Source organism: Pseudopipra pipra, chromosome 15 (genome assembly GCF_036250125.1).
Source record: "Pseudopipra pipra isolate bDixPip1 chromosome 15, bDixPip1.hap1, whole genome shotgun sequence".
NCBI lineage: Eukaryota > Metazoa > Chordata > Aves > Passeriformes > Pipridae > Pseudopipra > Pseudopipra pipra.
Genome location: NC_087563.1, coordinates 6,168,831 through 6,180,336, shown reverse-complemented (window position 1 = coordinate 6,180,336; position 11,506 = coordinate 6,168,831). Strand labels below are relative to the sequence as shown.

General features: G+C 35.4%; 1 protein-coding gene across 1 annotated transcript in view; it reads left to right on the top strand.

The window, feature by feature from the left end:
• The first annotated feature begins 432 nt into the window (after positions 1 to 432).
• Positions 433 to 11,506, top strand: part of TENM2 (teneurin transmembrane protein 2) — a 1,078,265-nt gene continuing 1,067,191 nt past the window's right edge. Inside the window, exon 1 of the mRNA XM_064671589.1 lies at positions 433 to 487. The gene's annotated coding sequence lies outside the window, so the exon portion shown is untranslated. The remainder of the gene's footprint in view (positions 488 to 11,506) is intronic.

Here is an 11,506-nt window from a genome sequence, read left to right as displayed (position 1 = left end):
AGGGTGTGTGTTTTAGAAAACTCATTAGTGAAACCATCTGTTCCTCTTTCCTTCTGAGCTCTGCAACTTTGTGTGACTTCTCTATTTCCAAAATGTCTGTTGTTCTCATTGCAAAGAGCACTATCAGACTGAAGAAATCTTTCCAGGGATCATAGATGATGGATATTTCCACATGGTTCATTCTTGCACAGAAATGCCTTGTAAAATAGTTAAAATGTTAGTTAGACTGTCTGAATTCTGGGAAGTTAGCTCCAGAGTCCATTTAAATTTCATAAATTCTTAGGGAGTTTTTGACCCTTTATAAGTGCCTGTCCATTTTGTATCCCCATGAAAATATAAATGGTGCTGCGTTGTTAGGTTGGGGGTTTTTTCTCTTTTATTTATTTACTTATTTATTTTTTATTTTAGGTTTTTCTGGATCTTTTTTTGAGGTTGTTCTGCCAACTGTCTTTCTTGGTCTGGGGCACTGTTGCTTGGGATGAAAGAGGTGAGTCTCATAATCAGTATTCTTTATGGGCTATAAGATCATGTAGAGATTAGTGACAACTGATTTAGTAAAAGAGGGATGTTATTGCTGTCTTGGTATGTTTCCTAAAAGCATTTATGTAGCAGGAATGAATGGTGTACATCTCCACGTAATAATAAAACCAAAAGAAGAGAAACTTAATTGAGCATATTGCAACACTATAAGTAGTTGAAGCCATTGTGGATATTTTTCTTTCTACAATTATACAGATTTGGTCTGAAGAGCTGGGGAAAAAGGAGAGAAAAGTAGAAGAAAATTTAGGAGGAAAAAAGTAATTCCTTGTTATACAACTGCTGAAAAAGACATGTATGGTGATAATAACATTAACTCCTTGTGTTGAGGCTCAGTCTGACAAAGCACAGCAGATATCCTTCCAGGCACTCTGCTGTGAGACTGCTTCTCTTTTCCCAGAGAAGCACATTATGGTGATGCTGAAGGGTTAGTAAATGGATTTAATGGATTCCTTTAAGTGTCTTAGGATAAACCTCATGCCCAGAAGGTAAACAGTTCACCCCCCTTTTTTTATATATAACCACACATCACCGTATTGAAGGAGTGTGTTTGTTTGCTTGTTTATTTTTATTTAGTGCTTGACCAAATTGCCAATTAGCCCTGTTGTATTAGCAGCTCTCAGAAATGTGACACTGGCTCTTAAGTTTGCTATGGTAGCAGCAGCTGTTGGACTGTGTAACATAATCAGAAGGGGAGTCACTTGTCTTTTTGAGATTGACTCCTCTGCTGCCTGAGTGGAACAGTATTGAGTGTATGAATGTATCTCAGAAAGGAGAATGTCTAAGACTTGCTGTGTTGTTCTTCTTATTTATGTAGAGGTAAAACTTTGCATAACATTTTGAAAGCACCCTCATATTTGTGAGGTTCACAGAGCAGCATGACTTATGGCTTCTACTGTTTAGGAGTGAATAAATAAAGGTGTTCAGTGATAAAAGTTGAAATTACAATGTTGCTGTATTCAGAGATCAAGTCCCTTGCTATCTGTATCTTTATCTAGAAATATTTCCACATCTTCACCATGAGAACCAGTATAATGTAAGAACAGGAGAGAAGGTGTGTGATTCCATGAAATCATAATCACCTGTTCTGCACATTTATAGAACTGGTTGACATCTCCGAGTTTTCAAAACCCTTGCCTGGAAACGAGCAAAAACTTCACAAAAAAAAAAATAAAAGTAACTTTTCTCCATCCTTGGACAACCTTACTGATAAATATTTTAGGCTCAGTTCAGTGTCATCCAGCTTGCAGTCTTTGGTTTTCTCTGTTACAAACATGGATATACAGCACATCATGGTCTCAGGGTTTTGAAATAATATAATGGATAGATTTAGATCATTTGTAGGGAAAATTAAATTTGTCAAATCCTGTTGTGGTTCTAGGATTAGAAAATATGCTGTGGATAGGCTTAGCATCAGTTCTGATGTAATCACATTAAAACATTAGTATCTTATTATAGCTAGTGAGTCACTAGACTAGATTGACATTTTTGATCCAGACTATGCTTAACTAACACAGACATTGAAATCATATTGCAAAGTAATGGACAAAGTTGTCAACTGCCTGATTTTGGCAATGTTCTTTCTAAATAATTTGCATATCAAAAAAAGCCTATGACTACTAAATTGTAATACTGTGATTCCTGCCATAAATATTGCACATTTTTAGATTAGAAGAACCTAATCCTTTTAGTTCTGTATGTTTTAAAGTTTTAAAGTTGATTCCCAAATGTGAAGTATGCAGCTTTATCCCAGATACTCTCCTTAGGCATAAGCAAGGTCTGTATTTTATGATTTGTGTAATTGGAGTCAGAGCATCTTGTTAGTTCAAGATCACTTTCTTATTATATTCCCAACAACGTCACATATTTAATAAAGCAAGACCACTGCAAGATATGTTCTTATTAATTAGTGATCTGTTAGATTTGCTGGCTGTTTTGGTAAGCAAACTTTCATCATGGAAGACAATACAAATAGAAATACTAAGGATTTATGATTTATTTAAATTGGAACTTTGATCTTGAGTTTGTATATGTTAGATGTGTCAGGATTTTTATCTTTTCATGGTTTTTTTTTGACTTGCAACAAACAGATATGTGCACAAAAAACATTCTCTAGAATGGATTCTTGCATGAAAATTTGATATTCCATTACTACATTGTGCACAACTTTGCAGAATTTTTAACTAACTGCTTAAATTAGACTTCTTAGGAATATTTTTGCTGACTGCATGCTTAACATAATTCATCATTTGAATCTGAGTTTACAGCTAATACTGAGTAATTAAAAGCACGGTGTCTGGTTTCTGTGCAGGCAGCCACCCCATAGGTTACAGCAGCAGCAGCATTTTGTATGAACTAATTTCAAAGCATTTACTAATAAATCGCTTTGAATTTGTTTCAATTTTTATAGAGAAATTTTTCTTATAAGCATCTTTCCTTCTCAGACCATGTTACTACCACTTGTTTAGCTGTTGTTTCTGATTTAGGGTTGTTTCTGTCTATATGAGTCTGTTTCCCCAGCAGAAGACTCACACAGGATTGAGCTTTTTTCATATATTCAGGAGAAAAGAGATAGCATGAATAAGCAAGAGACAATAAGAAAGATGAATTTGATGTTTCCCTTACCTTCCTCTGCTAGAGAGGATGTGCTGGGTGGGAGAAACTTTACTCAGAGTAGAAATTTTTAAAAGACTGTATTCACAAGGTCTTCTCTTTGGCTTATGCTCATTCAATAGCTGAATGTATCCAGTAGAATACTGTCACAAGTCAATATTCAAATTTAAATAACTATCTAAATAAATAAAATAACAGTTGTTGAAATATTCCAAAGTCTTTCCCAAAATAAACTGAAGAAAAGTGAAAGGCAATTCAGCTCAGGCAAGCTGCATTCTCCTCACAGATATTGTGTGAGTAGAACGAGAGGAAAAATTATTGAGGAAATTATTCACTGTGAGTTATTTGCTTAGTTCTAATGATGGGATTATCATCCAACAGAGTATTTTGAGTTAATGTTTGTGAGAACTTCTCTAATAGTTGTTAAAGATACACCCATCAGCTCCAAAGGTATGAAGATTATTAATATGTGACTAATTTTGACATGTCAGAGGCATGGAACTACAAGAAACTTCTCAATTACACAGTTTGTGTGGTTTGTGGGTTGGGGGTTTTTTGCACTTTTCTCAGTGTCAGATCTGCTGTGAAATTCATGAAGACTTCAGACACATTCCACTTTTGAGAAACCATGCACTCACTTTTTAGGTGACATTGGGATTCTGTTCCCTCTATTATTTCCTTCTATAGGTTTGTTAATATAAACTTAATTAAAGACAGTGTCAAATATCCTGGAACCTCAGAGATTGTGACATGATATGATGGACATTTGACTGTACTCATTCAAGGTAACAAAAGCTCTTAACAAATGTTTAAGTAAGATAATAGAATAAAGATGAGGCAAAGCTACAGAAGAATAGAAATAAAGACTTCTGAGTAAGTAATCTAATCCTTCATGTTATCTGAACACACAGTGATAGAAAAAGAATAGGACAGGTTTAGTGTTTGTGAATTTGCAGGCTGTGAATATTTACATGTACAGTCAGACCAGCTCCTGGATGGAGAGCCTGAGCCATTGGTATGGAAAAAAACTGTGCCCAATTCAGTCTTGGTGGCCTTGGTAGGGCTGGAATGAACATGGAATGATCTCTGCCATAAGTGTGGTACTGATCCCACCAGGTAAATTTAAGGGATCTGAAAGGAAGAGTTGCAGGTTAGAACTGACCTTTCCCATATTAATTACCAGTTTCTGAACTTCATTATGTTCGTACACCATCCTCCACTATAAATTCCCTGTACAACATGGTTGAATGCATATGTACTTGTCAGTTTTATTTTGTAAGAATTAATTAGTAGGAGATGCATGTATGAATTTTAACATTTTTGCTGTTGTTTCCCATATATATTTTGCTTTGTACAAAGCAATCCTTATTTAGGATCCCCTTCCACATATGGCTTACTATATAATGATGTATTCTCTGCCTGTGCAAATTAAACCTCCTGTGCACATATATATCTACATACAAAAAAAAATGAAAAATTAAAGTGTAACACATTTCTTATTAGAAATTTACACAAGAGGGTTTTTAAAATTATTTTTCTACATAAATTGAGTTCAAATTAAATGTCAAATATAATTTGTTGTAAGAAGTTTGAAATATATGATAGTCCTTAGAGGAAATCTAAGCACTCAGCTCTCCTAGCCAAATTGTTATTTGCATAATAGTGAGCTATAAGGTTATATATCATTATATGGCAGAATGCCAGACCATAATCTGAACAGTAAAGCTACTGAAAACTTCAATCTGAAAAGCATTCATCTTAGAAAGGAGTTTGCCTCTTCTATAAAATATGAAGCATATTGACTTTTTTTTTCCTTGAGCAAACAGAGCACTCCAATCTATTTCCAGCATTCTTCTCATTTAGCTGTGGTAGACACAAATGTAAAATGAATGTTGACATATTTGCTTAACACCCCTGAACAGATTAAACTACTTTAGGACTTCTTCAGTAATCAGCCTTGAAAAATATAAACTAACATTCGCATCCCTGGAGAGATTAAATTGTTTCAAAAGTTCTTTATTAATCAGCCAAGGAAAGATTGTTAAAAAAAACCCAAACCCAAACAGCACGTTTTTGGCAGATATGCTGAATTCATCTTCTGATAACGTTAACCAAGTTCCCCATGTGGTGTCATTAGTCATACATATATGTAGTTAGGACACTCTTTTTAAAAGTTGATATCTAAAAAGTCTTCTTAATTCATGACACCTGACCAAGAGGCTATGCATGGAATTATTCAGAAATTGCTAATATCTATGATTGTGTGTCAGGTTTTTGTGGGGGTTTGGGGTTTGTTTGGGTTATTTGGGGGGAGGTTTTTAATTATTTTTTATTTTCTTGTTCCCTTGGGCAGATAATTGTGTCGGCTGTACTAGGCACTGGCATTAGCTTTCACAAAGTTGTATAAAAATGTCCCATAGAGTGCTGGCCTCAAGAGTTTTACAGGAGTAAGTGTCACCAGCTGAACTGACCAGGATCAAGAAGGGGTAGATTTATGAGAACCTTTCCAGGACTGAAAATAATACCAAAAGATGTAAAAGATTATGTTCTTTGCTGTTCAGAAATAATAACTTAAAATGGGCCAACATGGTGATATCATGATTTGATCTTATTATGTTCATACTCTGTTTGTAGGTAGAAAATTACATGGGATTCTCCACAGGGAGCTCACTGGTGAAAGGGAAAATAATATTTATGATTTATATTTTATATAATATCAACAGCTTTGTGCTTATGAACTAGATGAATGTCAGAGTTCATTAGGTGGCTGTTAAATTTTGGTAAACATTCTTTCAATGATCAATTCTAATCCTGCAGGTTTGGAATGTCTGTCCTATTAGATGTAAATTAAATGCACCTTAGTGAACTTTCATTAAAAACTCTCACTTTACCTTTTCCCCCCTTTGAGATGTGATAACACTTGTAACTGATAATTCCTGCTGCCACGGTGTGCACAGGGTCTCATTCACCTCAGCCTTCTAATTGCAGTTGTTTTAAAATGAAAACTTCTACTAAAGAAAACAGTAATCAAGCCCAAATCCCAACATTTCTAATATATCCTGCCCCAGTAGGAGTTTATCCTTTGAATTTCTAATTAAAAACCTTTCAAGGAAAGACAGCTTGAGTCTGAGGCTGTCAGGTCTCCCCTTGTCCTTGATGCATAACGGGGGGGGGAACAATAAAAAAAAACCAGAAAGAGGATTTTACTTTTAAAGAAGCTCCATTTTCTTTAGACATTTGTATTCAGATATTACACTCTCTTTCTCATGGGAGCAGAGCTCTGCTCTTCAAATGAAAAAGAAATAATAAAGCACATCAGGAACAGTAGACCTCAGACCTACTCTTTCTCTCTTTCTCTTGGAATGTTATTTCCATATAGAAAGCTACTCTAATGGGACACTTGTAAATGGCAGGGAATTTAGCCCTTGTGGAGTCTTCTCCAGAAATTGGATTTTTGCTTAAGCAAACAGCAAACCATGCAGCAGGGAAAAAGCTATTTATTTGGCTGCCTGTTGAAGAGCCTTACAAAAATACAATTCAGTCTGCTGAGATCAGGGAAGTTAGTGTAGTATGCATTAAAAAAAGAATCGTTTTGCCTCCCTTGGATGTTGAAACAATCTCTTAAGTGCAGTAAGAGTTAATGGGAAATCTGTCCAAATTTTAAAATTTAGTTGTGAGAGGAAACATGAAATCCAGCAGTTGTCATTAGGTACAGATTTCACTAATGGCTATCAAAACCTCGTTTTCTGTTTGTGCTTCTAGGTATCTATCTAGTTTAGGGAGAAACTAAAAATCTACACAAATTGAAAGAAAATCAGGATATTATTTTCTTCTTTAGACTTTTGTAATGTTTTGAAGCTCCTCACTTGAAAGATTCCATGAACTCTTGTCTCTCTAATTTGGACACTTTTAATCTGTGCCAATTAATTGACTTTTTAGTAGGAAAAGGTCATTATAACTTGTTGAAAATAGTCCACCACAGACTTGAATCATTTCTCTCAGCTGAACATGAGCACGTGTTCACTGACATCCAGAGCTCCCCTGTCTGGGACAGTCTAGGTGCTGGCCACTTCTTCAAACTAGATCACTTCCTACATATCTGAACCTGCTTAAATTGCCATAATTTTGTTGTGCATGAACAGAATCTGTGTGTCACGGTCTTCTTGGTGTAGATCAGTTCAAATTCTGGGAAGGACCAGTTGTGAAAATTTAGCTACTCCTGTATGATGAGACTGAAAACTCTACATAAAAGCACATCTTTTAGTGGTTTGTTAAGATTGATTGTGTTCTGATTGTGAAAGAGCTTTCATTACAAAACATTTTGTACAAAGAGTAGTTGACAACTATTAGGTATTTTGGGAAAAAAATATTCTCAGACAAAATCTGAAAGTTCTAAAAGAAACCAGAAAAGAACAGATTTAATTTTTATTAAAAATCTTAACTCATTTTAGCTTTTGCATTGCATTGCAATAATATATTGAATTACTTGTACTAACTGTTGTCTTCCTAAATGTACAAAAGTTCAGTGGGTGATTCACCATCACACGACTCTCTCTTAAAAGGGAATTTCCTTTTGTATGTACTAACCTATTTAATTAATCCTTTTCTATCTGAACAATTCCTAAATGTTAATCACTCTTTATGACATCTTTATGAAAGAATAAGATCCTCATTTTATTAATGGAGTGGATGGACAGGGGCTGAAATTCCATATGACACCCGACTCTTCATTTTCCCTGGTATAGTACGTTTGTTGAAAGAAAATTTCATTCTCTTACATTGTAGGATTTTGTTAAATTAGATTGTAGATTTTCTAGTTCTGTACAAACACATGATGCACATAATTAGCCATTAAATTAATTGCAATGTCACTAACACAGCTAGTATCATTTTAGTTGGGGCTGGGATCAAGTTGTGCAGAGCAGTATTTACTTTCCTCTCCTTTCTTCTCTTTCCTTATTTTCTTATCCCTTGCCAAGCTTTTATTGAAAATATAGTAGAGACTTTTGTTTCCTTGTTCATATAATGATGGTAGAACAGTTTATGGGAGTTTTTTCAGAAAATTAAAAAAAAATCAAGAAATTCTGATTATATGTAGTATTTTGGGCTACAGGATTCAGTTGAAATAATCTCAGTATTTTGTGTACTGCACTCTAGAGTTTAGTTCTGAAATATTTCATATAAGAAGTTTAAATATGTACACCAGATGAATGTTATGCATCCATTCAACCATTTTGTTCCAATTAGACACTTACACATGACTTTGTGGAACTGAACCATAACCAATCCTTTCTTCCTTAGCAAGTCAGTTATCTGGTCAGCTCAAATGAATACATGTCAGATGAAATCTCACTCATTTTCTGTAATCTATGGTATTTTGTTTTCTACTTAAAATTTTCTGAGCCTACATTTGTTCTATGTGATACTGTAATTCTTTAGTGGTCCTCAGCTGTTATTTCAAAGTCAGTAGTTCAACATATTATTCTATTTTCAGAAATATTATTAAAAATAGCTATTTTTTAATTGTTTCATATTAATAATTAATAATTAATGCATATGCATTTTGTTTCAAAAGCAGATCTACAGAGTGAAAAAAATGACAAAAATCTCATTTTCTTTCCAACTCCCCTCCACCAGTTGCATTCCACCCATATATATTCCTACAGCAATGAAAATCCATTACAGGCTTCATGGTTTTGTTTGAATTGGAAGCAGAAAACAGTTTAATGGGGAGGAAGGGTGGCAGAAGGAGGATGGGAATGGGAGAGAATTCTTAGACTGAATTGTTCTATTGTGATATTTAAGTGCTGCTTCAATTAGGGCTAAGTGAATCCTCACAACAAGGGAGACTGGCCTTTATAGTTTCAACTGGGAGGCAGGTGGTGATTAATTCTTTGGCATCTTTCTGTTCAGTCAGATATAGAATTGAGTCAAGTGCTTTATAGAAGGCGAAATAGCTCAGTGAATTATGCTTCCTCTCCATTATGGAGTGAAAAAAAAAGTCATTAACAGAACTCCAGAGTGAAAGTCACGGTATTTGAGAGTTCTCTAAGCACTCAGTTCGTGTTCATTCAGGAATTATTCACAGGCTAGGGATGAGCACGTCCATTAAATTGTGGTCTTGAAACTTTTAAGCAGTGTGTGATTTCATGGTGATATTTTTCAATTACACAAAATAAGATGGGTGTGAACTCTCATATCTCCTCACCTTCGTGGTATTTATAGACATGCTTTCCATAAATTAAACCATTCAAAATTACATACAATGATTTATTTCACTAACTCTTGATATGCTTCTTCGTAGTAATTAACATATTCCTTAGTGCTGATTCTATCTACTGGACTGGCCTTAAGAGTCCCTGTTTGGTACTAATGCCATCATATAAATTTAATGGAAAAATATTTTATTGCTACAGTACTCTCTTTGTTTTGAAGGCCGAGAATGTGTATGGTATCTTTATCAGTCTTTGTATTGCCAAAATCAGCACCTGAAAACATGAAAGAACCTGTAGGTGAAAAAGTCTTTGTACAGCAAAATCCCAGTTACTTGGTAGATCTCAAATCAGTCTCTGCACACAAACAGGGAAAACAAAGTACTTTGGACTACCCAGCTGAATCTTTGTGGTTTTAAGTAGCGAGTTGTGTTACTATAGACAGACTTAAGGGAACCCTGGGTGGTTCCTGGTGGAGTTGTGCCTGTTGAAGATGCCCAGGTGATCAGAAACCCTGAGTGATCTCTTTGTCTGAGTTTGCAGCTGACCAGGGCAGGACAGTTGGGCTCTTCACCTTGACCAGCAGCAGCTCTTTGGGTCGAGGCTCTGGTTTCATGGGCAGCAGCACAGGCTGCAGGTTAGCAGAATGTCAGCTGAACTGCAGGCAGAACTCTGCTGAATTACACTGGCTGCTAGAAGGATATAAGAACCACTTTTTTAAAACACTGTAGACTGCTGTAAAATTAAAGCAAAGAAGGCTTCCCTTTTATTAAGCAAAAGAAATTTTAAAATGCTGTTTCCCTGTCTCTGTGGGAAACTCTACACTGACTTTGTGATATGTCTTTATTATGATATATAGGCTATATAGAAAAAACATCATATAATGAAAAAGGCATTATCATTTTGAGGTGTTTTTAATTAACATCTTCAGATAATTGAAACATTTCCTGTGCTTGTGCCAGATGCCTTATATGTTAATACCAAAAGATTTTATTCTAATAACACTAACTATAATTGAGAGCGAATACATATGAATTCTCAATGGCACGGGGGGGGGGGAAAAATGCTCCAAAGGGACAGTAAATGTATGCATTTTGTGTTTTAGGGGAGCAGCAGTGCAATTACTGTATAACCCTCACTTACCAACCATTTTAACCTCAGTTTAATGTGTGTGGCAGTTCTCCCAGAATGACCTTGATGCAGTACTGAATGTTTTGCATTTTTTATCAGGCTCACACAGATACAAAGAAATGTAATCCCAGTTAATGGGATATTATATCCAAACCTTATTTAACATTTTATAAATAGTATTTATTTAAAACTTCTATCTATTTACAGTATATTAAGTAAAATCCCTTTAGTCGGAGCAGAGCACTTTTTGTAGTGCACTGAGCATCTGATCAGTTATTAGTTTGTACATGGAGAGGTGCTATTTAAAGACTTACAAACTCCCTTGAAGTAAATTGTACCCTCTGGCTAAAACCTGACACAGTGCAAATAACATGTACAGAATTCTGTGCAGTGCTCAGTGGCAGAGCTGCTGTTCCTGAGATCCCTCGGTGGCTTCTCCAGCCTCAGCTGTGGGAGCCAAACTTGAGTGGATTGGTACCTTTGAAAACTTCAAATGCTGTACAAAGCTATCAGGGCAGTGGAGGAGCTGGGCTCAAAGTCCACTATTAAAACTTCCCTCAAGGACATTTTCATTAGAACTTTGTACATGGACAGTTCAAAGGACTCAGCTATTGATTTTTGCTCAGAAGTCCTCTCTCTCTTCTCGTATTGTTCAACATTTTGACAGAATTTCAAAACACCACAAACTGTGGCAGCAGAAGATTCCAGCCAGGATTTTATGCTGTTCATTTGATTTCTTCAGGCCGCATCCTTCCTGTGTCCTTGTCAACACTACAAGGAGAGGAGCCGTCTTAGAAGATTTCCTAAAAGGCAGAAGCAATTTCACAGCAATCTAAAAAAAATCTGACCTTTCCACATACAGAAATCTCTCTTAAGTAAATAACCTTTTTAGCTGTAAAATTTTGCTGAGACATTCATTTATCAAAAACATAGATAAAAATCACTTCATGTTTATCTCCACCATTAAAAAAATTACATTAAAAAGAACCTACCACCAATGCACGTGGACTGTA